The sequence below is a fragment of the Stegodyphus dumicola genome, chromosome 4 (assembly GCF_044657685.1).
Source record: "Stegodyphus dumicola isolate Sdum_Otavi_A_Nest chromosome 4, ASM4465768v1".
Taxonomy (NCBI): domain Eukaryota; kingdom Metazoa; phylum Arthropoda; class Arachnida; order Araneae; family Eresidae; genus Stegodyphus; species Stegodyphus dumicola.
This window is the reverse complement of record NC_140771.1, coordinates 208059123-208075688: the sequence shown is the minus strand read 5'-3', so window position 1 is coordinate 208075688 and position 16566 is coordinate 208059123. Positions and strand designations below refer to the sequence as shown.

At 28.9% G+C, this 16566-nt stretch overlaps 1 protein-coding gene and 1 long non-coding RNA gene across 2 annotated transcripts in view; one reads left to right on the top strand and one right to left on the bottom strand.

Annotated features, from left to right (window-relative positions):
• LOC118184421 (forkhead box protein O4-like) overlaps positions 1 to 16566 on the top strand; it is a 287339-nt gene that overhangs the window by 228330 nt on the left and 42443 nt on the right. The gene's annotated exons all lie outside the window — the stretch shown is intronic.
• Positions 2813 to 8722, bottom strand: LOC146997808 (uncharacterized). The gene is made up of 4 exons (XR_015040863.1): positions 8487 to 8722; positions 7324 to 7406; positions 5176 to 5218; positions 2813 to 3037 (listed from the first exon to the last, which is right to left on the bottom strand). It is a non-coding gene; the product is annotated as an uncharacterized LOC146997808 (long non-coding RNA).

Here is a 16566-nt window from a genome sequence, read left to right as displayed (position 1 = left end):
TAACCAGCTGAACATATTATAAGCAATATGAATTAGATGTATTATGAAGTACATCAATTAGAGATGTTAAAAAGAAAATAAAGATATAACAACTTGATTGTTCAGTTTGTTAAAACAACATGTAATTTTTTATTTGGAAGGTAATGATATTATTAATTTAAAATGGCTATATGCTAGCTAAGAACTATCCACGGTAAGCATACATTAAAGATTTTATGCTGCATGAATGGCAATACTTGTAGTAGAATCCCAGGCAGCATGCATTCGTAAATTGCACGAGAAAAATACGTGCAATTTACGAATGGCCTTTCGTATAAAAAACGTTCAAGTTGAACGTAAAAATATCATAAAAAGTGTCCAGTGGCAATTACTAAATATTTACGTATATTTTTACGTTATACTATACGTAACTTTTACGTAAAATTTAGGTATATTTACGCGAGAGACTACTGTTCATACGCTACTTTTACGTATAATATACGTAAATTTCAGGGATTTACGTATATTTTTAGTAAAAATTTACGTATATTTATCGCATATACGTAAATCTCAATTTTTTGCTTCACGTATGCGTATATATTTAGTAAAAATTTACGTAAATTTTCCCGATTTTTTACTGTATATAAACGTATATATTAGGTAAAAATTAAGTTAGATATTCCCCGTAATTTACGGTACAAAAACGTATATATTTGATAGTAATTGACCTAAATCTTCCCTATGTTTTCTTTGCATATGTGAATGACTGGTAAAAATTTAATCCGATGTATACTCCACTTTACTGTGTATAAATGCACATTTTTTGGTAAAGAATTTGCATAAATCTCCAATTACCTTTTCACTGCATTTTTCATAAAATGTACTTATTTTAATCTCATATTTTTTATATAAATCTATGCAAAAACTTTCTGTATGCTATGATTAAAAGGTAAAATAATTTTTATATCAAATTCTTACATATCTGCCTTTTAGTTATGTACAGCAATATGGAATATATATAAATGGAAAATTTAAATGCACTAGTAAATGAAAAAAAAAAATTCTATTAAAAAATTATGCAACACTTAAAGGCTGAAAATTACTTTTAATATTTCATTTCAAAGTGACTACAAAATATGCAATAAATTTTGTAAACATCAATTCTGTGTTTTAAATCAATGCTATCGTTCATTTGCATTTTTGTTTACTAAATTCATTTCATAAATTTAAATTTAGTAAACAACTGTAGCAAACAGTTGTTTACTAAATAACACTTTAAATAAATTATTTGCTTTTCCGAAGGACATTTTCTTATGCCATGTAAATGAACGATAGCATTAATTGATTTAAAACATAGAACTCAGGTTTACAAAATTTACTGCATATATTGTAGTCACTTTTAAATGAAATATTAAAAGTGATTTTCAGCCTTTTAGTGTTATGTAATTTTTGAATAGAAATTAATTTTTTTGCATTTAAATTTTCCAGTTATATATATTCCATATTGCTGTACATACCTAAAAGGTGGATATGTAAAAATTTGATATTAAATTAATTTTATCTTTTAATCATAATATGCAGAACATTTTTGCATAGATTTATATAAAAAATAAGAGATTAAAATTAGCACATTTTACAAAAAATGCAGTAAATAGGTAATTGGAGATTTATGCAAATTTTTTACCAAAAATGTGCACTTTACACAGTAAAGAGGAGAAGACATCGGACTAAATTTTTACCAAAGTCATTCGTATATGCAAAGAAAACATAGGGAAGATTTAGGTCAATTATTATCAAATATATAAGTTTTTATACCGTAAAATACAAGGAATATCTACGTTAATTTCTATCTAAAGTACAATATAGTTAATTAACAAATTCAGTAAACGAATGTAGCACAAAAGAAAACATCATACGTTTAGATTATTTGAATGAGTGTGCTAAATTTTAAAATTGTTAAATATAGACCAGGAAATTGTATAAAACTTACCTTTTCCAATAGTTTACCAAGTTAACTTTGTTATTTTCCTTGAAGATGAATGTTTAATGTCACAAATATTTCATTCATATCTTCAGATAATACACAAATATATACATATTTATTTATTAAAATTCAGTTTATCCCAAACATGTTAAAGAAAATATTAATTAGCATGCAAGTTAATCGAGTTGCTTCTGTTTTAATTACACACATAATTATGATATGTAAAAATTTTACATTTATCAGTCAATCTTGCAATGTATTGTAATCTATTATTGTTGTCTTTTTCAGTTTAAAATCTTATAAATATATTAGATCAGTACTAAAAGTTCACCTCTACAAAAGAAATGCTTTATTGAGGTATTTTTAAAAAGTTCCCTTTTACAAGGTAACTGTTAATTTCATAAATAAGTTCATAAAATTATGCAAATTCAAAATTACCTAAATATGTTCTTTATTTTATCTTATATACCAGATAAAATTTCAAAAAGTTAATTTGTTTAGGAATATTGAATTTTTTAATATTTATCTCATGTGACCTTTTCTATAACATCATTATAAATGTGCATGTTGATGTGGACCTATCAATTATTTTTTTCATCAAATAGTTTTATGGTATTAAATGATTTAAAAAGAGGCAACTGGACAAAAGAAAGCAATTAGAAGTTGGCTAATTTTTTATTAATTTGTTGTCAAATGCTGTGCATTTTAGATTATGCTCATATGATGACAATGAGTTATTTAAATTATAGAATTATTATGAACATATCCCACATAAATTAACAAGTATAAAATTTCAAGTTGTTTGAAGTATTATGAACTGTAATACTTGCAAAAGAAATACACATGAAATTAATTTAAGAATTAGGTTTATTTTACAGGTATTCAAAAACTGCAATTACTGTTAAACAATAAAAACTAACATTAAATCTGAAGAGCATATTTTTTTCAATAATAAAATTCAACATAGACTTCATGCAGCTTCGCCATATTTGTTCTATAGTTCGCTGTCTTTAATATCCTGCTTGATTTTTGTAAAAGTGAATTCTTTGTCACCCAATATTTTGAGAACAGCTCCTAAACAAGAAAAAGAAAAATTTGTAATAATTTCACACTTCAGAGGTTTTCAGTTTTTAAATATAGTTGAAGTATTAAAAGATGCATATAAAATGCACTGAGTATTTCATATTTAAAAATTTACATTTCAGTAATTAAAAATTTAATTTCACACTATCACACAGTAAGCTTCAATTATATACCTTACACAATGCCTATAATTTCAAGTGAAAAATACTTAAGATTTGTTTAGAACTGCAAGGTTGAGAAAGTCTTTAATGGCTATGTTTGTATTTAAGTACATGAGAAAAAACTTAATTTCGTATTAATTATATTGCATTAGCCTTTTCAATTTTACTCCTACATATAGTAAAGAATATTCACTTTCTTACAGATAACTTTTTCTTAAATAAAGAGTAAGCAGAAAACTAATCACAACACTATATACATATAACAGAATACTTCATAAACATATACATGTCATTAACATACGTATATGCATTAACAGGCTATTTTACACATTTCAATTAACCAGAAACCAATACACAATCAAAAGTATTATCAGTAAATTCCTCCAAAATCAGAGCAAAAATCTTTAATTATGATAACAATGGCATCTCAGTTTGCAATATAAAATATTTCAAGTCTACATTCATGTGCATTCTAAGCAAACAGAATGCTGAATAACAATAAAATTATAAATACCATAAAAAAGTTAAGAGCCACGTAGAATGATAGCAAGACTAAATAAGTCTTCCTTCAAAAATCAATTTAAATTCAAAAATTTTGCCTTCCTGTTTAACATCTCAAAATAGGGTTACTGCTTTCACTAACTAAATTTCCTGTCTTGGCAAAATAAAAATTGTCACTTCTGTTGCAGGAAATATTTGCTGCAAACTTTGTATGCAAATAATCCAGTGAAAAAATTTTAATTGTGGCATGAATATTTTCTTTATTAAATAAATGAAAAATTTCCACATAATATTAATTTATGATCCACATGAAGCTTTTTACCTCTACCATATCATGCAGCTATTTTAAAATATATACTCTCATATAAAAGCCACGGAATTTTTTTACCAATATTAATATAGTATAAATCATTAATAAATCTTGTAAAAACAGCCCCAAATTTTCTGAATTTGATACCCAAAGCATAATTCTACGTAACTGTTAATGTATGCATTTGCTTGCACATACTTAAAATGAATTATACACACAAAAACTTAACATATTAACTTTAATAAATTCTTAATTAGCAGGATGACTCAATTAAGGCAAAATATGAAAGAAATCTACCTGATAATAGTTGTAAAAGATATATTTAAAAAAAGCTAATATTGTTTACCTTACACATAGCAGAAATTGAGTAAACTGTATGCAGCTGGATTATTTATTAGGAATAGAAGTTAGATCAAAGTACCAAAGTCACACTAGGGCTTTAACCATTTGGGTGCAAAGAAGCACCTGAATTTCAAAAAGAATAATTTAAAAAAGCTAATAGAATTATATAACTTTTACAATCTAGTACAAATATTAGACACATAAACAACACTAAATGCCATTATTTACTTGCATATTTTCCTTCTTTGTGTACTTTACTCCTTAATTTTTCAGGATATGATTTAGAAACAGAGTTATGGTAAAAATGTATACTGGTAAAAAAAATATTGCTGAAACTGATAAGTCCTTTGAATTATATACTATAGTGCAAACAGGGATGGAATATGTGACTAAATATGATAAATCAGATTACAATAACATTAAACAAATAACATGAAAAACTGAAAAAAAAAGAAATTTTATTTGAAATTATTTTTTAACTCATGGAAAGACAGACAGTATTTCCAACTTATTAAATTCAATTATATTTTACCTTCGTCAAACCAATATTGGTAAGAGAGTTGTATTTAAAATCAGTGCTAAGCTAAAACTGCTTTCTTGCCTAATTTTATACTATTGAAAATACCGGTAATTGTCAAAGTTATTCGTACTCAATATGTGTAAGATTATTAATGAGTTGCCAAACCTCAGTTAACCATCTAATATACTACATTCAACATTATTATTTTTCTTTTTGAATGTCAGATTTTCATTATTTCTGCCAATATATCTGTAACAGGACATAAAGATTGAGTTAATGTAGAATAGAAAATTACCTTGCAAGTTAGCACCTTTACCTTAGTGGCAGTACTTCATTCTCTAGAAAAAACATTTTAAATTATTATACTTAAACAAAAAATTCATATTTGTTACAGCAAAACATCATTAATACAATAAACCAGAGTTGAATGCAAATCTAGTTTAACTCCATTCTTGAAAACTAGTTTATTACTTTCAATTTAATTTAAAAATAATAAAAAATAAGGTACGTATTATGATGACTACCTAGATATCTCGCCTAAACTGGCAATCCTTGTAAGTTATACAGGTTAACCCTAACATAGGTTACAGAGGGCACTAAGATAGAGAGTATTAATCCCACACTAGGGACTCTAACATTTGGTAGGAACAGTTTGAAAAGTGAAACAGATATTTATAGTGAACCAATGCAAAACAAAAACAATAGTTCTTTAGGGACAAAGCCCCTTTGGACTAATAAATCCGAGTAAATTAACAGCTTTTAGCTATTTTTTCTTCTTGTAAAAAATAGACATACATAATATTTTTAGAAAATAACAGTACTTTAAGCATGCAATTTCCACATATTTAACACAATAATTCATTCTAGCTCTGTTGCAATACTGGCAAAGGTACTCCTCCGTTATTAGGACGGGATTCAGAAATGTACAATGAAACCTCGAGATACGAGAAAAGTATGAGCAAAATACAAGATTAATTCGAGTAACGAGCAATGAGCCAGGCTGTTGGTATGGGTGGCGCCATTTCCCTATCCGGCTCAACTCGGGGAATCCCCTCGTCAGATCACTCAGTGTTCTTTTATATACGTGTTTGTGCACTTGCAAGTTAATTGTTTTGACATTTAACGTGAAAATAATTATTTCAAGATGCCTCGCAAGAAGATTGTTGCCTCAGATAGTGCTGCAAAGAAAAATAAGGAGGCCATGGCCGTCGATATCAAGAAAGAAATCGTAGATAAACATGAGCATGGTGACCGAATTGGCGAAGACTTGCAGCCTTTCAATATCGAAAATCTATACTATTCTGAAGAAGCAGGAAGAAATTAAGAAACCTGATGTAGCCAAAGGAATTATCGTTACTTCCAAGCACCATAAAAGTACTCTTAGATGTTGAGAAGCTGTTGTTGGTGTGGATTAATGAGAATGAGTTAAAATGTTGGTAACAAAGTTAAACTATTGTTATATTATTTACCAGTGTTATTTATTAGGAAAAATTGACTTGATATTAAAATGTTGATATTTTTTGGGGTGTGGAACGGGTTAACTGAATTTCCATTATTTTCAACGGGGAAGCTTGTTTCTAGATACGAGAAATTCGCTATACCAGTTGAATGCTGGAACGAATTAAACTCGTATCTCGGGGTTCCACTGTAGATATGCATGTATGCGCATATACACATACATACATAAAGAATATACACATGCACACACGAGCAGCACCTACATTTAAAAATGCATGCATATAAACACACATTTCTGAATCTCCTGATAACAGAACACCTACATGAATCATAGGATTTACATTATTCAGTTTCATTAGAATTCTTAAATGCAGAGGATTTACATTAATCAGTTTTATTAGAATTTTTAAATGCAGAGGAATTACATTAATCAGTTTTATCAGAATTCTTAAATGAAATCTTCACTATCCGAAAATTCAATTTCATTTCCAGCTGAAACTGTATCAGGACAATCTCATTTATATTATTTCCCTCTAACAACTGAACATTTTGAAAACCTTTTCTATTCCATGGAAAACTAATGCTATATTAAACATACATTTTCTAAATCTGAAAATTTTAAGTTAGCTTAGAAACTGTAATCATTCTTAAAAAAGTTTGATTTATGCAGATGTTAGATCAATAAAATTACTTTCCTGTGAAAAAGTAATATGGCATTGAACAACACGATTTTACACATCAAGATATACTGAGTGAAAATTCCTGAAATGTTTTATTTCTTGGTATCTCTGCAAGAATTGTATAAATAAGACTACCTCCCTTTTATAAAAAAAAAAAAAAAAAAAAAAATGTTTAGTAAATATACAATGAAGAAAATTGGTTACATTATTTACAGTTCATAATTAATAGAAAATAAATCATTTCTTATCTTATCAGAATTTATTTTTATCACATTCATAAACAGTACTAATTTAAACAAACATACCATTACGATTTCAATAACTATGAAATAGAAAATCCAAATCTGCAATTTCGCCAAGTGCCGGTCATCCCCGCTGACTCCCCAGACTGTAATATATATATATAATTAATTTACAAGGGAAAAAGCAACAAAAATATAAACAATTTCTTGGTTTTATATAAGCATTTCTGCACATTTACAATTTAAATTTTTTTTAACTATCTAGTTATATCAAAATACATGATTTAGTAAAATATAATTCAAATAATTTAAGGTATTTTAGATCAAATACTAATTTTTCAATAAATTTTTTCATGCAAGTCTAATAATCAACATAACTATCAAGTTTTGACTTCGAAAATTATGTTTAGAGAAACTTGAAGCTGCAGTAAATAGTAATAAATTTATTCAAAACTGAAAGTAAAGCATTCTTACTTTATTTTCTTTCTTTAACTATGGCAGATCTTTTAAAACAACAAAATCAAACAAACAAAAAAGAAATGCATTCATGAAAGGACTTAGGACTTACTTATTATTCATGAAAGGATATATTTCAGTAATTACTAGTGCATAAAAATTCAGTATATATATAAAAAAATGAACACAGATTTGGAACAAAGTACCTGTGTTTCTATGGCATAAAGTTTCCTTTTTTAATAGCACAATATCTTTGAGTTAAAGATTATATATTAAAGCAAATTTATAAAACTAAATTCAAAAATAAGAAATTAAATTATTTTTAGGGAAAACACTAAGCAAATAAAAAATTTTGAATTTCATAAATAAATGAAAGTTACATGCTTTATTTTTTGGCATAAGGTAGATAACATTTTCATAACAGATTTCTGAACAATTAGTCATGTTAATATTGCCTTTCTTTTTCCATTAAAAGCTATTTCCTGCTTAATTACAGTATGCTTTAAGATAAATATTAAAACGTTTGAGTAAAAATAATATAGCTATAAAAAGGTGAGACACATACAAAAAGGAGTGACACAAACAGTAAGAAACAGACTAGTGCAAAATTTAACAGTACCAAATCCTGAAAATTAATCATTAGGCACGTACACAAAAGAACAAACAACACATGGAAAATCACATTTCCTACACAGACGCTATTTATAAAATTTTATATAGGTGAAAAAAGTACGAGTATTAAACACTGAAAATATAAAATATTCACTTACTTTCTTCAAATAATTAGTAACTTCGATGGATTCTGTCACAAACGCCAATCCACGAACAAACAGTATTCTTTGCGACTTTACCATTCTTTTCAACCGCCATTGCTGAGTGCTGACTTCACAAATATCCCGCCACAACCGGAAGTAGAAAGTGTCTGCTTTGCCATTGGTCAGTGAACAAGAATTGCAACGCTTTTTTTTTCTTTATAATTAAACATATTAAGAAAGCCTCTAAATTAGCATATGAAATAAACTTACTTTTGCATTATATAAATTTATATTCACAGCATCTCTGTATTAAGGTAATAATTAAATTTTTCTACGAAAAATAGAAATGTCTGTATATGCGCATGCTCAGCGTATAATCGTAAATCCGGTTAATTTTTATAGCGTAAAATTAACTATGCAAATTTTGAGTTCATTTAACTGGACCCTTGTACTTATTCTGTAGATCTCCATATTAAGAATGTCTTTAACTGTTTCAGGAAAAATATAAAATATAATATAATTATTTATTTACATTATTTATTAATTTTTTCCTCATATAAAAATTATTAAAATCGCTATATCATTTTTTCCGTACATTAAACAAAATTTTAAAAAATTAGCCTCATATGATTTTTATAACAAAGATTAAAGGAACTGAAATATATGTAAAATATCAGGATTCAGCTTGCAATTTCGTAGAGTTATTATTATTATTATTAAATAAAAATATTAGTATATCTTTGATTATAATTAATGTTCCTTTGGTCTACATTAAACTATTGTTCAAGAAGTTAAACGTTTTCGAGCATCTTCTGCTGTATTTATTATTATATTCCTCGACATAAAAGATTTGCTAGTCTTATTCCAATTCAATTGCCCACATTTGCTAAATAAAATAAGGAGAGTATTGTACCAAACTCAGTAAGTACACAAATTTAATATACAGCTTATTCCAGTTAAATGGGTAATAGGATTTTCATAAATGAAATTAAATTGTGTAAATTAATATAAGTGTTGATATGAATAAAAATAACAAATTTGATATAAGAAAATAAATATGTTATTTTGAAGATGTTTAAATTAAGAAAATATAATTTTTTGCAAAAATGCACGTAAAGATTTAGCTCACATGTTAAAATTTATAGAAAAATTTTAGCCTCATATATGAATGCCCCTTTTTTCATGTTCGTGGACAAGGAAAACAAAGTGAAATGCCAGAAATACACTAAATATTTTGAATTAATAAACTTCATTTTCAATCTTTTTAGACTTCGTATAATATCCGTAAAAGTGACGAATGAAATATACCATAAAGGCAGTAGTTTCTTTCAGAACATTCGGATTCGTATAATATGCGTAAAAGTGACGAATAAAATATACCATCATGGCGGTAGTTTTATCAGTACATTCGGATTCGTATAATTTTCGTAAAAATAACGTGTGGAAAATAACGATCAAGAGTTAACAGTAACTTCAGTCTTTTTCATTCGTATAAATTTCGTAAAAGTAACGTGCAAAAAATACCATACCCTTATTTCACCAAAATTATACGTATATTTTTGGAGACGTGCTGCTTGGGATTAGGTTTCTGTATATATTTTTCTCCGTTGTTGTTGTTGCTAATGCTCACTTGTCTGACCAAGCCACGAAATTCCTTATGGCAAGGGGCGTAAGTTTACGCCTACCGTTGGAAACAGCCTTGGGCACCTTACAGGTGACAGTACGATTTAGCTCCGTTCCGCCCCCAGTTTTGGAGAGCATCCCGGGGGAGGGTCCGAGGGTCTCTCACGCCTTTTCCCCCATCACCAATCTTTCGAGAGGACTTTCGGCTGACCGCATATTTAGAGTGTCCCCATGTCGCACGAACACTATACATTTACAAACATCCATGCCTTCTCCGGGATTCGAACCCGGACCTTTCGTCACGGCAGTCAGCGACGCTAACCACTATCGGTTGGGTGGCTTTTTCGTATGTATTTCATATCACAGCTGGATTAACAATTAAGCAAAAATAAGTACGTATCACAAAATGGGGCTTAAGAAATTTCAGCAGAGGGACGACGACAAAAATTTCCTATTGCCGATTTTACCATAGAAAATACGGCGCAGCTAAACCAAGACCCAAAGAGAAAGAATGGGGGGGGGGACTGGCATAAATATATGTAGGGGCCACACCAAAATCCTTTAAGATTCTTATTCTGTACTAACCTGATTCTTTTGTTTAATTAAGTCTTTAATTATTAAGTAATAAGTTCTTTTTATGTAATATTATTAATACCTATCGTGAAACAATAAAAACACTTTTCTGATGATGCAACTTTTACCGGGTGTCGCTGCTTGGATATGAGAAAAAGGGTATTTTTTATTTGCAGACATAATTGTATTGATATTGCAGTTTGCCTTGTCTTTGTAAGTTAATTCCCGATGGATGATTAAACAGAAACTATGCCTGGTTTTTCAGAGGTGCAAAACAAGCGTGTGTCCGTTTCTGCTACTTACCTTGTCAACACATAACTTTTCTACACCCTTGATTTGAAAGTAATTTCCATCTTTTTTAACTGGTTACTAATCTTAAAATCTCACTTCTCGCTGAGTTTCTTTCCGCTCGACTTCCGTAGATTATTTTTCTCTTGAGGCGCCATTAGATTGAGCAATATTTTTTCTGGCGGAAAAGTGCTAAAGATATTGGGTTATTTTTAGCCGTTGCCATCTGTTTTAAGTCCATATTTCTGAACAAAACTGGGAAGGTTTATTTTAACTTCTAACTATTGCAGAACAGGGTTTTTAAAAGCGTATTTCTAATTTTTTAAAATAAAGGAAAGAATTTTTTTTTTTTTCAATATTTGTCAAATTGTGTAAAATATCAACTGCAATCTGTAAAAATATTTTGTTATGGCTAGTGATCTGAAGAAATATAATGGTTTATTTCTTTGTTGCCAAAGCTTTATTCTGATGCCTTATCTAATAGTAAATTAATACATGGAATTACTTAATGCATCTAGTTTGTTGGACTTTGGAAGATGATCTGAATGATCCTGGTTTTGGGCTGAAAATCTCGAAAAACCGTGTGGTTAAATAATGGATTTAAAATTCTGTTATGATTGCTTTGGTTTTTAAGTATAATTTTTTTAAAGAATTTTTCTTGTCTCTCTTTATTTATAATTTTTGGGAATGTAATTTTACAAGCTATGAGCGTTAACTTTCTATCTTTGCGGAGATTTTGGCTGTGATTTTACAGTGCTATTAAATAATTTCTTGTTGTAATGTTGTTTTCTTTTTATTATTTAACGTCTGGCGTATTATGACATCTATAGTTTTTCTTGATGGAACCTATAACTCATTTGGATGTTGTTTATCCAGACTTTGTAATCGTTATTTTTTAATTTTTTTGCAGGCTTTTTTATATCTTCGGGAGATTTCAATAAGCTTGTAATTTCTAATGGAAAATCATTTTGCAATTCCATTAAAACTGTATAAGTATCGTTGTAAAAATTAGTTTCCATATTTTGCTAACTGGTTTCCATCCTGCATTTCTTTCGCATTGAGTTTTTGAAAAGGTTTCTTTAATGAGATTTAAAAAAAAAAAAAAAAAAAAAAAGTAATAATTCTGCTGTCCTCTTTTTTTTTTTTTTTTTTTTTTTTTTTAAATTCGTAATTTCTCGGCTATTTAGCCCAAAGGGCTGTTAATTTCGTTTTGGCATTTTGCGTTGAAAACTTTAAATGTCAGTTCGCTTTTCAAATTGTTGCCACCAAATATTATCCCACTGTGTTATATTTAAAAAAAATCAAATAATGAAGAATCTGCGTAAATGTATGTATATTTCTCGCATTGTGATAAAATAACGGTACCTAGAGCATTCAAATTTTCAATAACGTAATCTTCGACCGAATATGGGTATTTGGAAACCCTAATTTGGAATTTCAGATTTGTTTTATTATCGATTTCATATTTTGTAACACTTCAAGAAAATTTTTATTCACAAACTCAACGATTTCAAAGCGAGCGATGGCAAAACTATACGAGAATTTTTTATTATTATTATTGAAATATACTTTTATGCAACTTTCAGTATTTCAGCTTTTTAAAAATATTTGTTAAAACCGTATTCTATATCGATTTTACATGTAGTTGTATTTGTGATTGCTGCGGAGTATTTTTTTGTTGGAGGATCTAACAGTAATTCTAAACATCGGAATTGATAGCTTTGGGAATTAAAAAAAAAAAAAAAAAAAAAAGGCTGGATGTAGATTTTAGTGTAATAAGTGTATAAGGTATTTCTCCTGCCTTCTTAGCGTGCCTTCGTGATGTGGTGGTCTGCACCCTTTGCGCGTATTCCAGAGGTCCGTGGTTCGATTCCCGGCGAAGGTGTTGCTCTACAAGTGTTATATGGCTGACACAGTATGAAGTCATAAGAAACCTAATGTTTATGCAGTATACTCTTACGTGTTATGTAACAAAAAATGAAACCATACTTGACGTCACTCCCTCGGAAAAAAAAAGAGCCATATTTAAAATAGTTTTCTTTACTGAATTAATGTGCACTTAAAAATCGATGTTTTAAAATTAGTGTGGGAAGTATGGAATATAATCTTATTCGATGCCTCATCCAAAGCAGATTTTATTCTTTGTTAGGATCGCCTACCAGAACCTGAACGAATAAGATCGATGAACACTGGTAGTTAGATTTTGGTACAAATCTTGGCGAACGAGTTAGCTGAATGGGTGTTTTCGTGGTTTTCCTCATGTGTAACTTGAATGTGAATACAAGCCTGTTTCTGTCAGAAGACAGATCCTTTACTTTTTCAGCGTGCTTTATAAATTGAACAACAGAAAGTATAGAAAATGTTGATACTTGGAATATCAACTTGATTAGTGGTTTTTTTTATATTCATAAATTAAATACTTAACATCAGATGAATCAAAGGCCAACCGTATTCCCCCCCCCCGAAACTATTAAATTTCCCTTCCCTGTTGAGAATCCCTCTATAGAACATAGAATAAGCAGAATAAGAAACAAAAAGAGAGACGAAAAAAACCAAAATGTTAAAATATCATAAAGATGTATAAAAAATTATCTATTATACTTATATATAAAACGCTGAGCGATGCGCTTAAAGACGGTTTTTTTTTTTAAATGGCCACACACAAATGTGTGATTTTATTGTTCCTCAAAATATAATATTTCTCTGGTATCGATTGTTGAAAATCTATTCTTTTTCCACGTACATATTTTTGCACAAAGAATGATGGGTTGCTTAGAAACTTATGTGTAGAGGAATGCGAAAACGATTGTTTTTATTTATTTTTAAACCTTACTCTAAGAACAGGAGTTCCTTTCCCCTCCCTCCAAAAAAAAAAAAAAAAAAAAAAAAATGATTGTTAAAAACTTTTATTGTACCTGACTTGCATTTTGATTATTTATTGTATCAGAGATTTAGTAAAAAAATTTGTCTATACATAGCTTTTGTAAACTGCTGTGCAATCGGTTTATATGATGAAATACAAATGGTGCCGAAAAAATTGTTGGCCTTTCTTCAGTTACGATGAAAAATGACTGATTTATAAAAAATAATCATCACCGTACATATGTTTTGAAAGCCAGCTGTAAAATCTAAAACCTGCATTTTTAATGCAAACTGCACTTAACGTAAGACTACTTAACCACGAGTATGTGGCATTTTTACGATCAGAGATTGAACCCGAATGTGTTTACTTAATAATTGCAATGCTGATTGTGTTTTCTCACAATGTAAGTATTTGTATAGATATAATCCAAAGAGCACGGTTCGTTTAGTTAATGTACAACAAGCATTCTTCTGACTGTGTTGAAATAATTCGAAGAACGTTTCGTGAACGCTATGTGAATGCATTTACTCTCTTTGGGGAAAATATATTGCATCATAAAATTTGTAGTAAAATTATATATCTGAATATTCTAAATCCGATATACAATAACATTTAGAACTTTTTTGTTTGTTTTTCTGTTTAGAAAGAATGAGTAGGAATATGTTATACTGTCATTTAAAACTGTGTATTAATTTCAAGTCGCTTCTTTTACCTTCACCTCCCCATAATCGACTTGTAAATTTGGCCGCTGTGTGCCTAGCAGAAAGTGAAAGTAAGTGCCTGTGCATGTCGACGTAACCTACCACTATATGCTGCTTTTTATTTTCAAGTTCTTTCTCTCTCTCCCCTCCCCCATTTTCATTGTGTGACTGTTCAACATCCTTGTACTTCACCTTCATTCAATCTCCATTGTCAATGACCAAACCGCATGAAGTGACGCGCGAGACCATTGTTTTGGAATTGAAGGTTGGCGGAGGATCGTCAGAGATGTACCGTGCTTTTTTTTTTTCCCTCTCTCCTTTTTTTTATATTTTCGATACCCGCCTTTTCTTTACATTCTTTTCATAGTTTGTCCAATTGTGGCTAGTTAGTTATCAGTAAATCGCATAAGCGAAAATTTAGGGTGAAATTTTCCTCCTGTTGTGAAATTTATCTTCCACTCATATTGTCTTCGAGTTTTCGTGTACTGCGGAACTTACATGAATTCATCATCAGTGCGGTATGCCCTTTAAAATAAAATGCAATTAAAGAAAATGGTTGTATTCAAAAAGCTTTTATTTAAAATGGATATGATAATTAATGCACTAAAAGGAGAAAAATAATTTATGATGTAATGGGAATAACAGATTAAATAATTATATTTACAGAATTCATCTAGAATTTTATATCGCAAATTAATAACGTGGGTAAATTAAAAAAGGTAATGGCTTATACATTTGATAATGCAATTAAATTAATAGGTTTCGTTATTTCGGCACACCACGCATGTATTAGTTGGGATATAAAATTGTAAATAGAAATATCTTACCTGTTATTCCCATTAAAGTATGTGATAATTTACCCCCTTCATTAGTGCATTAATTATCATATTCACTTTAAATTAAAGCTTACTGTCTAAAACCATTAAAAAAAAAGCATATTGTCTATTGCTACTTTTCAATAAACAAACTGCGCTATAACTATAATTTTCTAAGCGATTTCTTGTTTTTTCATTTAAATTTTTCGTAAATTCCTTAGCAACGAGTTTAAGAAAAGTTAATGAGAAGAGTTAAGCAATGAAGAATATTATTAGGAGGGAGAAAAAAAAAGAGTGTTGATAATATGAATATAGCATCGTATTCGGGACTTAAGGATTTCCCCATTTGATGCTTTTTTACACATCGTGCCATTGGGTGGGCTCCAACTGCGCGAATGAAAATCCTCTCCCCCCATCCTGCTATAGTCCAACTGCGCGAATCAAAATTTCTTTCCCCCGTTGCCTACAGGGTTACAATTTAACTTTTCGAAGCCAATTGTAGCCAAGAGGAAAAATAAAGAAATAGAATTAATTACATATCAACAATCAGAAGAACAAGTAAAGAATATCTTAACAAGCAGGCTAATGTACATGAATAACAGTAATAAATGGGAAAGCTAACAAAGAAAATAAATGGTATTGGTAAACATACATATTAGCATTACAAACATCATCATCATCAATCATCATCAAAATATTAAGCAAAGAGTATTATAATAATATCATAAATTAAATAATTATAAAGCATACCAATTATATTTTTTATAAATTGCATCAATAATAGTCGAGATGTCTGAACTAGACTGAAAAATTTAATATAGTTCACTGGCGTGCAAAACATTATTCCGAATCAAAATGTGTTAAAATGTGCTAGAAATATTTTTCGTTAATTAAAGTAATCATGTAAATGTTTGCAGAAATGAATAGTTAAATTAAAAAAAAAAAAAGGCTTAGCATGAAATTTATTATAACAACATTACTATGCGTTTGGAACACTGACGTATAAATTGTAAATAAATTTAAATTATTATGCAAAGTTTTTTTTTCTAAAATTTATCTAGAAGAATAGAATTAGGTAAATAGTACTGCAAACTAATATAATCAATCAGGCCTCTCAATAAATAAAAGCTTATTTTTTAAAACAAAAACTAAAAATTGGGATACAAAAGTTTGTGTAATATACTTGCAAACATCTGAACATATAATTAATTAGAAACGTACAATTAAATTAA